Genomic DNA, 17,440 nt, shown 5'->3' with positions numbered 1-17,440 from the left:
ACGAACAGAAGTGATATTCACCAAAAAAGCGGAGTGTGAGTCATTCATTTGAAGAGCTAGAAAATTAGGGCACATAAATTAATGTAGTAGTGCTTTATAAAAGTAGTAATAGTTAAGAAGGGAAAAAAAAAAACAACAAACCAAGTTTTCTCCATAAAATTACTGAACGCTTTACAACACATGAATTTTACAAGTCAGTAAGACTATTAGTGAGGGGAAAGCTTTTGTCTTTCCTTGTAGTTGAATTTTTTAATTGATTGGCAAACTTTACTACTATAAAGTTTGGGTTTAGGTTTATCAACCACCCCACTAGCTCTACCCCGCCACTGTGGATGCACGCATGCATGCATACACACACACATACAGACATTTTTAATTGATAATCAAAAAATTTGATACAGGCATACCTAATTTTATTGTGCTTTGTTTTACTGTGCTTCACAGATATTGTGCTTTTTACAAATTGAAGGTTTGTGACAACCTTGCATCAAGCAAGTCTATTCATGCCATTTTCCCAACAGCATTATTTTTTAATTAAGGTATATACATTTTTTTATACATGATGCTATTGCACATGTATTTGGCTACAATAGAGTGTAAATAAAACTTTTATATGCACTGAGAAACCAAAATATTTGTGTGACTCGTTATATTGCAGTGGTCTGAAACCAAACCCACAGTATCTCTGAGGTATGCTTGTATTTATATGAGTTTTATTATTTAAGACTGTGGAATGAAGAATGTTGAATGACAGCGGGAAATCATTGGAGACAATAAAGTCCCTGAGAAAAAGTTTCATCTGCTAGCTTAGTGGGGTTCCTAACTGTGGGTAAAGGAGAGGAAAGATAACGTGAGAGGTTGATGTGAGATAGAGACAGAGAGAAAAAGAGAAAGAGAAAGAGAGGCAGAGAGAGAAAGAATAGAAAAAGAAGGAGGAGGAGGAACAATGTTACTTTTTAATGTACTACATTCACCTTGTAATATGTGGTCAACAATCTGAAGACTGATCTATATTTTTCACAATTCAGATAAATCACTTTCTCCAATGAGACTAATAGCAAAGCTAAAAAAATGCTATTTTTATTCTAAGAAAATTTTACTAAGGACACGAGAGAAGTAAATTAAATTTCCCTCTAAATGTGTATTATCAAACACGATACAGATAAATTTTGAGTGTTGTCTTGTTTCAATAAAAAGAGAATGAAGGAAAACAAACACTTAAAAACTCCACCTATACTTGTCTTAACAATGATTTATAGTATGTCAAATGTCTTCTACAATTACTTATTTTCTTTTTTTTTTCCAATGAAACTTTATCTTTTATTGAGAAAAATGTGTTGAAAACTTAAACAGAAATGTAGTATTCCTCAAGACATAAGGAATTTGTGTCTCCAGCATGGCTAAGGAGAGAGCCGAACGAACACAGGCTTTTCCGTTATCCATGGCAAGTGGAGCGCTACATTGGAAAACAAAGAGTCACCAGGTTACCCCAGACTTTTGAACATAGCCCTTAACAGCCAACTTCTTATGCTGTAGGACTACATGCTCTCCAAGCAATATCTGATTTCCAATTCAATTTCCCAAATACCCTGAAGCCAGTAAAGAGGATCCCTAGATATTATGTACGAGTATTCCAGGCACACATACAAAAAAGGCCTATTTCTCTAAGTACATTAATAAGTAGTATCATGATTTAATCAATATGACTTGCCAAACATTTTTTTTTTAATCAGTCATCAATTTTATACACATCACTTTATACATGTCAATCCCAATCGCCCAATTCAGCACACCACCATCCCCACCCCACTGCAGTTTTCCCCCCTTGGTGTCCATACGTTTGTTCTCTACATCTGTGTCTCAACTTCTGCCCTGCAACCCGGTTCATCTGTACCATTTTTCTAGGTTCCACATACATGCGTTAATATACGATATTTGTTTTTCTCTTTCTGACTTACTTCACTCTGTATGACAGTCTCTAGATCCATCCACGTCTCAACAAATGACTCAATTTCGTTCCTTTTTATGGCTGAGTAATATTCCATTGTATAAATGTACCACAACTTCTTTATCCATTCATCTGTTGATGGGCATTTAGGTTGCTTCCATGACCTGGCTACAATTACTTATTTTCTAGTCAACTACAGAAAAGTTAAATTTAACTGGAGAAAATAGATAATAAGTTGTGATAAATCTCAGCTTAACTCTTTAAATAAAAGAACTGGCTAAGTTATAAACACTGTTAATTCTAAATTAAGAAGAAAATTTTGAAAACATATTTATGGTCTACATTATATATTTCATGTATAAATATGTCCATATAATTCAAATTAAATACTCTGTAGCCCTTTACACTTTATAAAGCTTAACTTATGCTAATGCCTGGCTCAGAGAATCCAGTAAATTAAATGTAGCTCAACGTTCCTATTTAAGATAAGAAAACTAGATCTTAATGAGTTTATGTAACTTAAATCAGATACAAATAATGTTCTAGAACATAACCCCCATTTCCCCCCCCACTGTTTAGAGTGTGTGTTTTCCTGTATTTGTGTGTAATAAAGAAAGGTAAATGTATTTAGGTCAGACCTGGGAACACGTGAGAATGATGATTATGAGCCTGATGATGATAGGAGTATGGCTAAAATATAACGTAAATAACTCAAAGTGCATTTGCCCAAACTGGCTGAGCAATTTATTTTCATGTAAGAAACCTGAAATGGGGCTTCCCTGGTGGTGCAGTGGTTAAGAATCCACCTGCCAATGCAGGGGACACGGGTTCGAGCCCTGCTCCGGGAAGGTCCCACATGCCGTGGAGCAAATGGGCCCGTGAGCCACAACTACTGAGCCTGCGCGTCTGGAGCCTGTGCTCCGCAACAAGAGAGGCCGCGATAGTGAGAGGCCCGTGCACTGAGATGAAGAGTGGCCCCCGCTCGCCGCAACTAGAGAAAGCCCTCGCACACAAACGAAGACCCAACACAGCCAAAAATAAACAAACAAACAAACCAACCAACCAACCAACCTGAAATGTTGCTACCCGTCCTAACAAAGTGGAGAAAAATATCTTCTCTGAAAAACAAAGTCATTCAGAAAATATACAGGACAAGGAGAATAACTTTGACTTTTGGAGTACAAAATGCATATATTTAAGAATAATGATGTATAATTGAGCAGACAGAAAGAAACCATGCTCGGAGTAGCATTTAAAGCAAGCAACCATTATCTCGCAGAAAAGAGAGACACACACCAGGTGAGAGTTTGTATATTCCTCCTTGACTTATGAAAAAGGCCATATTGGACTCTCCTTCCCAGCAACTCATCCAGTTTAATACACCTGTATAAATGAACCCAGGTGAAATCAGCAAAGAAACAATTCAACCAACACACACAATAATAAGAAATAATAAATAGCTATTGTTTATAGCCACTACGTTTTAGGCTCCTTGGTTTAGTAGCAAATGAAAACCAATACACTGACTAAGCCAGGCATGGAGTGAGAATAATGTAATTTATGGAGACATCCTTTAATAAATGTATGTTGGCCACCTATATTCTCTGTGATAATCACTGATTATACAACAACATAAACTAGAGAGAGTTCCTGCCCCCATAGAACTACCATATAAACCAGCAATTCCACTTTTGGGTATACATCTAAAGAAAACAAAAACAATGTGTTGAAGAGATATCTGCACCCCCTGTGCATTATAAGTTTATTTATAATAGCCAAGACATGAACATAACTTAAGTATCCATCAGTGGATGAATGGATAAAGAAGTTGTGGTATATTCAACAGAATATCATTCAGCCATAAAAAAGAAGGAAATTCTGCCAATCACAACAACATGGATGGACCTTGAGGGCATTATGCTAAGTGAAATAAGTCAGACAGAGAAAGACAAATACTATATGATCTCACTTATATGTGGAATCTAAAACAAACAAAAAAACTCATATAAAAAGAAATCAAATTTCAGATTTGTGGTTATCAGAGACGGAGGATGGGGGGAGAGTTCAATGAAGGTAATCAAAAGCTGCAAACTTTCAGTTACAAGGTAAGAACTGGAGTTATAATGTACAACATGATGAATTATAGTTAACACTGCTGTATGGTTAATTTACGAGCTATTATGAGAGTAGATCCTAAGAGTTCTCATCACAAGGAAAAACCATTTTTCCCTTTTTTGGTATATATGAGATGATGGATATTAACTAAACTTACAATATATATGTCATTATACTGTACATCTTAAACTTATCCAGTGATGTATATCAGTTATTTCTCAATAAAACTGGGAAAAAAAGAGCTGAATAAAATTTAATTGCCAATGAAGAAGAGGTCTTGCTGGAGGTGGCTCCCTTCCTTGTGTCACATTTACAGTTTTACCAGAGTTCTGTTTTTGACAGATGGCCAAAGAAGACACCTCTTGTTCCAGATAGGGGTAAAATTTCTTCACCGATGTTGGTAGTAGAGTGGATTTAGTTTCTCCCTTACACGTTGAGTGATATTGTAAAGGCCAGAGAGTAAACTTTGGGTGAGGGAGCCAAATGGCCATCTGGGTGTCTCCAAAGTACATCTGGGTGGATGGAACATCCAGCTTGTTTCCAACTGATCTTTTCATATTCAGGGGCTTTCAATTGGGAGATTTAAAATTCCTCAATTAGGGGGTCAGTGGGTAAGTAGAGTAGATTCAAGATCTTGCCTGATTGTGATGAGATTGGAATAGATTTATGAGCTCCGGCTTAGCATATTTGTCAGAGGCTGAATTTTCTTTTACTTTGGGAGTTTCTACCTTATGTATAGCTACCTCTTTCGAAAATTAAAAAAAAAAAAAAAAAAAAAAAAAAATTTTCTAAGAAGACAGACACCTGTGGGGAAAAGAGAAGCCTGACCCAAATTTAGTGAATACAAGGCAAAGGGTAACAAAGGGGCAGTAGTGAACACTTAGAGTTCTTACAGTAAAGGGGACCAAGGATGCAGTGACTAGTAATTTCTTTATATTCTAAAAAAAGTCTCAGGGAAAAGGGGTGAAAGTTGTAACTCTTTCACCCAAATATGGTTTGTTCAAATTAGAGATTTTCATTGAATCAAGAAAGGGAGAGAGATGGGAGAGCAGGTGAGATAGTAAAGAACCACAGCAATCTAAGAAGCAGGCTGGAAAGGAATTGTGATTATTTATTATTACTTTACATGTTATATCCATCCTGACCTCCTTATAGCTATCAAAATTCTCATTTAGAATTCAAAACTCAGTGCATATTTCATTTCATCTGGAAACCATTCCCTGTACCCAAGTTTTATCTATTTTTTTCTTCCTCAGAACTTCTGTAACTCTGTGAATAACTTAAAAAATTTATTGGATTAACTGGTTTAGATTTTTTTTCTTTCTCTCAGTAGACTTGATTCCTTGGAATAAAAACCCACTATTTTCTCAGCTTTATCCTATGGGCTGACACCTTGACACGCAATATATGTCAGGTTTTGTTCTTGTTTTTGACAACCCTTACATTGCTGTCTTCATAAAGTTCTGAGGAAAATATTTTTATTGAAAATACCCATACAGGGAGCACTACGTACATTGTAATTTCTCACATTTATTATTAAACAAGAAATACACCTTCTAGAATGTGACTTTAACAAGAAAGATTTCCATCTGGGTTTTTTATATATTAAAAATTCACTTAGGTAATTATGTTATACTTTCTACTATTATCAAATTGAATGCAGGCGAGTAATCTAGGAATTATTTTTGTCACCAGAAATCAAAGATTTTCTTTTGCAGAAATAACACATGCCCTGCTCTAGTCTAGCCAGATGACCCTTGTGGTTGCTTGGTTATTTGCAGATAGATGTAGAAGGATACAAGAGTATGCTGGTTTCAACAGTTCTACTATGGTCATTCCTTACCGAAGACTTTCTTCTTTTACAGAGAATTTCAACCATTCTGGATCCTGTGCCTGTGATCCTAGCAAAAAGCACAAGGCTGAGCACAAAATACAACTCCAGTGAGTAGATCTGAACTGTAGAAATGATTGCAACTTTATTACTTATACTTAAGAGAGTTGTCTATTCCCAAATACTTATATTTCACATAGGGCATAAATTACTATAAATGGTGTTTTTAGTATATTAAAACTTAGAGATCTCTCTAGTATTTTACACATTTTTCTTTTATCCTTATATATTATGCCCAAATCACAAGGAAATCAATAATTATTAATAAATGTTATTAATTTCAGGTAAAAATAAGATGAAATCCCTTATTCCACATTGCATAAATGTAAAATGTGGGACCATGTATTTAAATGTTATTTTCCTGTTAGCCTATTTCTGTGAGTTTTGCTTTTCTAAGCATTTTTTTCCTACCTATTCTGCTTCATCAAAGGATCACTTTGAAAATTAGTTCTACTTCTGTAAATATGATTTAAATTCCTTAGGGAGAAAGCGCTCAGAAAATGGAATATGTAATATATTTATTCAGTAAATTGTTATATCAAATCATAATCCAAAGAGCTGTTTATTGAGTTTGTAAAGTGCAGAAACCATAAATATATCATCTTAAAATAAAATCTTATAAAAACCATTTAAGAGAAAATCATCCACCACCAATATTACCTTAATAAAGCCTCTATTTTATACTATCTTTAGTAGCTACTGTCCATTTATATTTGCAATTCCCATTACATAATTTGGATTAAACCAATTATATTTTAATTTTGGTATATTAGTGATTTTCCCTAAGAATGGTATATAGTGATATTCCTTGCCTTTCACAAACACAATTATTATACCTTTCTCTAGCTTTATAAACATTTCCAACTTATGATGCCTAAATAGAGAGCTTTCTTCCTCAAAATGAAATTGTAGACGAAATTTAAGTATTCACTGTAGTACTAAAAATGTTATTAGCTTATTATGAGCAAACCACAGGCACAAAAACATCTCCATATATAAAAATCATGAAACCAGAATGAATGTAAAACTCGATAAAGCTGGTTAATTAACAGCCTTATGTCAGACAAACAAAAGACCTCAGAATAAAGTAGCTTGTAGCCTGAACAATAGCCAGAATAACTCAAGGAGTGGGAAATGGACCCTGGAATAGTGGTGTAATTACTTGGTTAATTAATTTAAAGACTGTGGAGTAATGGATTCCATCCCTTCTCTCAGAAGTGCCAGCACCCAGCATTTTCTAAAGGGCTAAAGCTACAGGCCACTTCCTAAAGGGTCAGTTTTGAAAAGGGAAAAGTAGTACAATGTCCCAGGTAACCTAAAACACTGTCAAAGCAAATAATCTTCACTCCCAGAATATTATCTCACTAACAGTAAACTTGCTTAGCCATACATACAGCAACAGATATCAATTAACTTCTCATAGGTATCTATATTTTTCCTCAGGGAAACAGAGATTATCATCTGTGGATGACCAAACACAATTGTTACCAATAATAGTCAAACTAGACGGTTATTTATAAATGTGAATAACCAATGTAGCTGAAAAACATATATAAGTATATAAAATGCAAATGCACATATTTATATTTGATTTGCTTTAATGAGATTAGACTATCAAGTTATCCGTTTAAATATAAAAAAATACATAACCATATGTTTTCATTTTTGCCTCTTTCCATGAGGAAAATAATGTGTCAAGGATCTACTTCTGATTTAAAAAATAAATCTCATAACTGCTTAAACTTTTCAGAAAAGAGATCTTAGTTTAATTTTTAATAACAACATATTCTTAAGGCAACCAAACAAATTATAGACTTATTAGGGCTTAAAAATTACCCATAAAACAAAGATATAACATTATATTTTGAGTGCATCTCAAGACTGTCGTTAGAAATAATTTCTATAAGAATAGCTCTATAATGTTGAATAGTATGTATCTTTCTGCAGCTGTATGAGGAAAAGGAACTATTTCTTATTTTAATCTTGTGAGATATCTTTCACAAGGAGGTAAAGAAAGCCTATGGCTTTCAAAAACCTCAAAATTCTGGGATTCCATGAGTTAGCAATGAGAGTCAAACAAAATATGACTAAGAAATTCAGAAACTAACATATGAAGAGAAGAGAAGCAGAATCAGTCTATGAGCAAATGGATTATAGAAAATGGAATGTTTTACACACTTAGCCTTTGAAACCCTTTGCTAAAAACTTAAATAGGTGGGTGGTATTCTTACGAGGATTAATTTTAAGCTTCAACCTAGTCACTGAATATTCAAAAGGAGACTTTTAAAGCTAAGTTTGATAGTAAAAACTGGAGAAAGCTGTGTTTCTCTACGTAATATTTGGGCACAGCTTTTTTAGGGGATGTCTTTGCTTTTATTTCTGAAGGAGGGGAGTTAGAAATCATGGATAGAGTCAGAGGAGGAAAGAGGGAATATCAGAAAGCTAAGAAATCTGATAGGAAGTTTGAACCTGCTGGGAGAAATTGCCAAAAGAATTTCTAAAAACTAGGATACTTAATAGTAAGATTCAGTTGTTTCTTGCCTAAAGATCTTTCTGAAGGTGAAGGGTTTGGCCATCATGATGACCTGCTTTCAAATCCCAGCTCTGCTACTTAGCTACATGACCCTGGGAGAGCCATTTAACCTCTCTCTGATCAACTCTCTCATCTATAAGATGATGATAATACTAGGACCTAATTCATAGAATTGTTGTGAGGACTAATTGACCTAATACATTTAAAAATCTTAGACTGGCACCTCTAAACATTTGGAAGACATGCATACTGCTTTGAATTCCATAAATCCTTGTTGCTGAGCTTGCAGAGTAAGTACACTCTTACTTAGGTGAGTAAGATACTTTGTAATAGGGATTGGGGGATACTAGGTAATAGGGATGCGGTAAACAGACTGCCATCTAATCCTCCTTTGGCATCAGTCCTGGGAAAAAAGGATTTCAGCCTCTGACTACTTCAGAAGCCTTATATGTTTAGTGGTTCTTGCTCTTAGATTCAAATATATACCTTTTATCTTTACACTAAACTCTTCTTGAGCTAGCTTGTTTATGGCCTTAATGACTATTTATCATGTGTTAATTTGAGCCATCCAATATACAGATAAGGACAATAAGTATGATCATTTTTTTCTGGATATTAAAGGATATTTCAATAGGAATATAAGAAAATGTAAAATTTTGCAATACATATGCTTCCAAGTGTTGCTGTTCTGTTGAATTCTGTTTATATATAGAAGCACATCCATCAGCAGTTTTGTATTGATTGCTCAGTTTTCTGCTGACAATGTCTGTGACGGAGCCAAAATGACTAAGCTAATACATGCAGTAGAAACAGGTGATACATATCTAGATATATGTTTTTTAAAAAAACATGTGTCTTGAAGATTTAGCTTAAGTTCTGTCTGTTCCCTCACTAATTTGAAAAGGGCTGTGGTTGGGGGGACACTGAGTAAAAGCTGATAGTAATAAAAATAACAACAACACTTATTTTGCTTTTGGCATCAAAACATTAAGATTCATGATACCCAAACTCTACGAAAACCAATGTACATCACTATCCAACACCTAACTTGAAAATAATTCTATGTACTGGTTAATATCCTAAGTACTCCTAAAAAAATAAGAGCAAAAGTTCCTCTATACGGTGTTGATTTTCATGTTTTGGAGAATTTGTATGTATCCAGCTACAGTGAATATATATATATATAGATAGATTCAGACATTCAGGATGAAGGGAAACTATGATGACTTTGGAAGAAAAAGTTAAATAAAATGTGCTAAGGGAAGATCTACACATATACAAGAATTCAATCTCACAGGTCAAAGATTTGCATAATATTTCAGGGATTCAGAGATTCTCTTCCTCCTTCAGCCTTTCCATGGATCACCTTGGAATAACCTCCAGAGGATTAAATTTCCTGCATCCAAATCCAAATAAACTAGAAAATTGTTTAATTGTGGGTAACATACAACCTGACAAACTCTTGGTCTGTTGCGATGTTACCTCTAAATACTGAATATGATGCTGTGAACCTTGTCTTATAAAAATTATGGGACCCAAACAGGAAAAGTACCTGAATTAAGACCATTTCAAATGGAAGTAAGTTGAGCGATTACAGGCTCAAAGCCAAAACAGGCACAACTGTTGCTTCTTTCATTATGTACAGTTGAATTCACAGTCAAGTTTTATCTCAAAATATACCTAGAATCATGTTAGCCTGGAAAATATTTAAAGGATACTTAACCAAATGACCTGAAATAATAAAACAAAATATCTACTGGGTATCAAATCTTGGCCAACATAACTAACATATTTACCATCCAAGGTAAAGTAAAGGTAATATGTGCCTATGTAAATTAGGGTTTTCCTTTATAGAGCTATGTACTATAAACCACTTAAAAATTGGGAGATACAGCTATGCTGGAAAACAGTTTGGCAGTTTCTTGTAAGGTTAAAAGTGCATTTGCATGAGATCTAGAAATTTCACTTGTGGTTATTTATCCTAGAGAAATGAAAACTTATGTTCACATAAAAACCTATACATAGGGCTTCCCTGGTGGCGCAGTGGTTGAGAATCTGCCTGCCAATGCAGGGGACACGGGTTCAAGCCCTGGTCTGGGAAGATCCCACATGCCACGGAGCAACTAGGCCCGTGAGCTACAATTACTGAGCCTGCGCGTCTGGAGCCCATGCTCCGCGACAAGAGAGGCCGCGATGGTGAGAGGCCCGCGCACCGCGATGAAGAGTGGCCCCCGCTTGCCGCAACCAGAGAAAGCCCTCACACAGAAACGAAGACCCAACACAGCCATAAGTAAATAAATAAATAAATAAATAAAATTTAAAAAAAAAAAAAAAAAAAAAAAACCTATACATAAAGGTTCATAGAAATTTAACTGGTTAGGAAAGAAACCAAATGGCCTTCAGTGGTGAATGGATGAACACACTATGATACGGTGATACAAAAGAATACTACTCAGTAGTAAAAAGGTACAAAGTATGGTTATATGTAACAACTTGGATAGACCTCAAGGGGATTATGCTGAGTAAAAAGACAATCTAAAAGGCTACTTATTGTATTATTCCATTTATTTATAACAAGTCCTTAAGGTAACAAAACTAACAGTGATGGAAAACAAATCCATGGTTGCCAAGGGGTTAAGGTTAGAGGGAGATTGTGACTATGGAACAATAACATGAAGGAATTATTTTGTGACAAAATCTGTATCCTGACTGTGGTGATGGTTACATAAATAAATATATGGAATAAAATTTCATTAACTATAACCTCTCCTCTTTAAAAAAAATGAGTGCATGTAGAAACTGGTGAAATCAAAATAAGGTTTTTAGTTGAGTTAATAGCAGTGTACTGATGTAAGTTTCCTGATTTTGCTAATATACTTTAGTAGTGTAAGGTGTTATCATTGGGGGAAGCTGAATAAAAGGTACAAGTGAACACTGTAAAATTTTTAGCTATGAGGATAAACTACTTAAAAAGAAAGTACCAGTCCCTCCCATCAGGAAACTTGCACAAACCTCTTAGATAGCCTCATCCAGCACAGGGCAGACAGCAGAAGCAAGAAGAACTACAATACTGCAGCCTGTGGACCACAAACCACATTCACAGAAAGAGAGACAATACGAAAAGACAGAGAGCTATGTACCAGACGAAGGAACAAGATAAAACCCCAGAAAAACAGCTAAATGAAGTGGAGATAGGAAACCTTGCAGAAAAAGAATTCAGAATAATTATAGTGAAGATGATCCAGGAACTCGGAAAAAGAATGGAGGCAAAGATTGAGAAGATGCAAGAAATGTTTAATGGAGACCTAGAAGAATTAAAGAACAAACAGAGATGAACAATACAATAATTGAAATAAAAACTACACTAGAAGGAATCAATAGCAGACTAACCTGGAATAATAAGTGACCTGGAAGACAGAATGGTGGAATTCACTGCTGAGGAACAGAATAAAGAAAAAAGAATGAAAAGAAATGAAGACAGCCTAGGAGACCTCTGGGACAACATTAAATGCAACAACATTCGCATTATAGGGGTCTGAGAAGGAGAAGAGAGAGAGAAAAGACCAGAGAAAATATTTGAAGAGATTATAGTCAAAAACTTCCCTAACATGGGAAAGGAAATAGCCGCCCAAGTCCAGGAAGCGCAGAGAGTCCCATACAGGATAAACCAAAGGAGAAACAAGCCGAGACACATAGTAATCAAATTGGCAAAATTTAAAGACAAAGAAAAATTACTGAAACTAGCAAGGGAAAAACAACAAATAACATACAAGGGAATTCCCATAAGGTTAACAGCTGATTTCTCAGCAGAAACTCTACAAGCCAGAAGGGAGTGGCATGACATACTGAAAGTGATGAAAGGGAAGAACGTACACCCAAGATTACCCCGCAAGGATCTCATTCACATTCGATGCAGAAATCAAAAGCTTTACAGACAAGCAAAAGCTAAGAGAATTCAGCACCACCAAACCAGCTCTACAACAAATGCTAAAGGAACTTCTATAAGTGGGAAACACAAGAGAAGAAAAGGACCTAAATAAACCCAAAACAATTGAGAAAATGGTCATAGGAACATACATCTCGATAATTGCCTTAAACGTGAATGGTTTAAATGCTCCAATGAAGAGACATAGGCTTGCTGAATGGATACAAAAACAAGACCCATATATATGCTGTCTACAAGAGACCCACTTTAGACCTAGGGACACATACAGACTGAAAGTGAGGGGATGGAAAAAGATATTCCATGCAAATGGAAATCAAAAGAAAGCTGGAGTAGCTATACTCATATCAGATAAAATAGACTTTAAAATAAAGAATGTTACAAGAGACAAGGAAGGACACTACATAATGATCAAGGGATCAATCCAGGAAGAAGAGATAACAATTATAAGTATATATGCACCCAACATAGGAGCACCTCAATACATAAGGCAACTGCTAACAGCTCTAAAAGAGGAAATCGACAGTAACACAATAATAGTGAGGGACTTTAACATCTCACTTACACCAATGCACACATCATGCAAAATCAAAATAAATAAGGAAACAGAAGCTTTAAATGACACAATAGACCAGATAGATTTAATTGATATTTATAGGACATTCCATCCAAAAACTGCAGATTACACTTTCTTCTCAAGTGCGCACGGAACATTCTCCAGGATAGATCACATCTTGGGTCACAAATCAAGCCTCAGTAAATTTAAGAAAATTGAAATCATATCAAGCATCTTTTCTGACCACAACGCTATGAGATTAGAAATCAATTACAGGGAAAAAAAGGTAAAAAACACAAACACATGGAGGCAAAACAATACATTACTAAATAACCAAGAGATCACTGAAGAAATCAAAGAGGAAATCAAAAAATACCTAGAGACAAATGACAATGAAAACACCCATCCATCTCTAGCTCTGCCAAAAAACTGCAGAGGAAGGAAAACTCCAAACTCATTCTGTGAGGCCACTATCACCCTGATACCAAAACCAGAGAAAGATACTACAAAAACAGAAAATTACAGACCAATATCACTGATGAATATAGATGCAAAAATCCTCAACAAAATACAAGCAAACAGAATCCAACAACACATTAAAAGGATCATACACCATGATCAATTGGGATTTATCCCAGCGATGCAAGGATTCTTCAATATATGCAAATGAATCAATGTGATACACCATATTAACAAGTTGGAGAATAAAAACTATATGATCACCTGAATAGATGCAGAAAAAGCTTTTGACAAAATTCAACACCCATGTATGAAAAAAACTCTCCAGAAAGTGGGCATAGAGGGAAACTACCTCAACCTAATTAAGGCCATATATGACAAACCCACAGCCAACATCATTCTCAATGGTGAAAAACTGAAAGTATTTCCTCTAAGATCAGGAACAAGACAAGGATGTCCACTCTCGCCACTGTTATTCAACAGAGTTTTGGAAGTCTTAGCCACAGCAATCAGAGAAGAAAAAGAAATAAAAGAATACAAATTGGAAAAGAAGAAGTAAAACTGTCACTGTTTGCAGATGACATGATACTATACATAGAGAATAATAAAGAAGCCACCAGGAAACTACCAGAGCTAATCAATGAATTTGGTAAAGTTGCAGGATACAAAATTAATGCACTGAAATCTCTTGCATTCCTATACATTAATGAGAAATCTGAAAGAGAAACTAAGGAAACACTCCCATTGACCATTGCAACAAAAAGAATAAAACTCCTAGGAATTAACCTACCTAGGGACACAAAAGACCTGTATGCAGAAAACTATAAGACACTGATGAAAGAAATTAAAGATGATACCAACAGATGGAGAGATATACCATGTTCTTGGATTGGAAGAATCAACACTGTGAAAATGACTATACTACCCAAAGAAATATACAGATTCAATGCAATCCCTATCAAACTACCAATGGCATTTTTTACGGAACTAGAACAAAAAATCTTAAAATTTGTGTGGAGACACAAAAGATCCTGAATAGCCAAAACAGTCTTGAGGGAAAAAAACAGAGCTGGAGGAATCAGACTCCCTGACTTCAGACTATACTACAAAGCTACAGTAATCAAGACAATATGGTACTGGTACAAAAAGAGGAATATAGATCAATGGAAAAAGATAGAAAGCACAGAGATAAACCCCCACACCTATGGTCAACTAATCTATGACAAAGGAGGCAAGGATATACAATGCAGAAAAGACTGTATCTTCAATAAGTGGTGCTGGGAAAACTGGACAGCTACATGTAAAAGAATGAAATTAGAACACTCCTTAACACCATAAACAAAAATAAACTCAAAATGGATTAGAGTCCTAAATGTAAGACAGGACACCATAAAACTCTTAGACGAAAACATAGGAAGAACACTCTTTGACATAAATCACAGCAAGATCTTTTTTGATCCACCTCCTAGAGTAAATAAAATAAGTAAGTAAATAAAAACAAAAATAAACAAATGGGACCTAATGAAACTTAAAAGCTTTTGCACAGCAAAGGAAACCATAAACAAGACGAAAAGACAACCCTCATAATGGGAGAAAATATTTGCAAATGAATCAATGGACAAAGGATTAATCTCCAAAATTTATAAACAGCTCATGCAGCTCAATATTAAAAAAACAAACAACCCAATCCCCAAATGGGCAGAAGACCTAAATAGACATTCCTCCAAAGAAGACATACAGATGGCCAAGAAACACATGAAAAGTTGCTCAACATCACTAATTATTAGAGAAATGTGAATCAAAATGACAATGAGGTATCACCTCACACCAGTTAGAATGGGCATCATCAGAAAATCTACAAACAACAAATGCTGGCGAGGGTATGGAGAAAAGAGAATCCTCTTGCACTGTTGGTGGGAATGTAAATTGATACAGCCACTATGGAAAACAGTACGGAGGTTCCTTAAAAACTAAAAATAGAATTACCATAAGTTCCAGCAATCTCACTACTGGACATATACCCAGAGAAAGCCATAATTCAAAAAGGTACATGCATCCCAATGTTCATTGCAGCACTATTTACAATAGCCAAGTTATGGAAACAACCTAAATACCCATCAACAGACGAATGGATAAAGAAGTTGTTAAACATATATACAATGGAATATTACTTAGCCATAAAAAGGAACGAAATTGGGTCATTTGTTGAGACGTGGATGGATCTAGAGACTGTCATACAGAGTGAAGTAAGTCAGAAAGAGAAAAACAAATATTGTATATTAACACACGTATGTGGAACCAAGAAAAATGGTACAGATGAACCGGTTTGCAGGGCAGAAGTTGAGACACAGATGTAGAGAACAAACGTATGGACACCAAGGGGGGAAAGCCACAGGGGGAAGGGGGGTGGGGATGATGGTGTGCTGAATTGGGTGATTGGGATTGACATGTATACACTGATGTGTATAAAATTGATGACTAATAAGAACCTGCTGTATAAAAAAATAAATGAAATTAAATTTAAAAATTAAAAAATTAAAAATAAAATAAAATAAAAAGAAAGTATAAACATTAAGAATGTATGTGTAACTGTCTCTAGGTCCATCCATGTCTCTGTCATACAGAGTGAAGTAAGTCAGAAAGAGAATAGCAAATATCATATAATAACGTTTATATGTGGAATCTAGAAAAATGGTACAGATGAACTTATTTGCAAAGCAGAAATAGGGTCACAGATGTAGGGAACAAACTTATGGTTACCAAGGGGGGAAGGGGTGGGTGGGACGAACTGGGAGATTGGGATTGACATATATACACCACTATGTATAAAATAGATAAGTAATGGGAACCTACTGTATAGCACAGGGAACTCTACTCAATGATCTGTGGTGACCCAAATGGGAAGGAAATCTAAGAAAGAGTGGATATATTTATATGTATAACTGAATCACTATGCTATACAGCAGAAACTGACACAACATTGTAAAGCAGCTATACTACAATAAAAAAATGTATGTGCCAAAATTAATTTTAGAATGATTAGTCTGAACTATTGCTGGCTCTAGTTAGATTTTAGTGTCAATTTATTATTGACACAGTTTCTAGTTTATGGCAATAAAACCAAAGCATAAGCATATGACCATTGTGTCCTTTTGTTGTTGTTGCTGTTTTCCATTAAAAGGTAGCAAAAGTGGGATGGAAGACCTCCAAATATTGCATGGAGGGTGTACTACCACGTGGTTCAGATAATTAAAGATATCTCTTGGGTGTTGGTGGGAATATACTATATCAAATATATTCTAGCATAAAAGCTTTTTTTGGTAAAAATGTGGGTATCATGAAAATATTGATGGGTATGGGAAAGAAGGTATTTGTGAATAATTTCTGGAAATCATCCTGCTGTATCTCAAATTTTGCATTTGACTGTTGCTTCAATTTTAAATGAACTTTGATATTATTTCAAGACTTGAAAGACCATACTCTCCAAATATTTTAATCCACTGGGATTATGTGATGCAACCCTTTACACTGTTAACAGCAGTTATAAGTAAAAGTTTTGCATAATTTCCTTAAATATAGTCAAAGAATAGTGATCCATCTCTAAAAAATGCACATAACAAAATAGCCTACTATATTCCATATACCCCTAGATCATTCTCTAATATTTTACATATACATAATGTGCTTAATTCTCCAATTAGATTCTAAAGTTTTAAGACAAAGTGTTTTTCCTACTTCTATTGTATCTTTGTTATTCCTTAGCAAAGTTGATGAATGCATTTTTGGTCCATAAGAATTGCTTTGTTGATTATAGAAGCTAGTACTATATTGAATGCTGCTTCTAGAAAACAAATATTTCAAATTATATTTAATCATTTGGTCCAAATATATTGCTCTCTCAGGCTTTTGTCAGCAAAAATAGCTCAGTTTGTGTATTAAATTGTGAATAATTGCTACAATTTCCCCTACTTATCATTTTTTTATGAAGTAACTTA

This window comes from Balaenoptera ricei, chromosome 6 (genome assembly GCF_028023285.1).
Source record: "Balaenoptera ricei isolate mBalRic1 chromosome 6, mBalRic1.hap2, whole genome shotgun sequence".
Taxonomy (NCBI): Eukaryota; Metazoa; Chordata; class Mammalia; order Artiodactyla; family Balaenopteridae; genus Balaenoptera; species Balaenoptera ricei.
The sequence above is the reverse complement of the archived record's forward strand: the minus strand, read 5'-3'. Positions refer to the sequence as shown.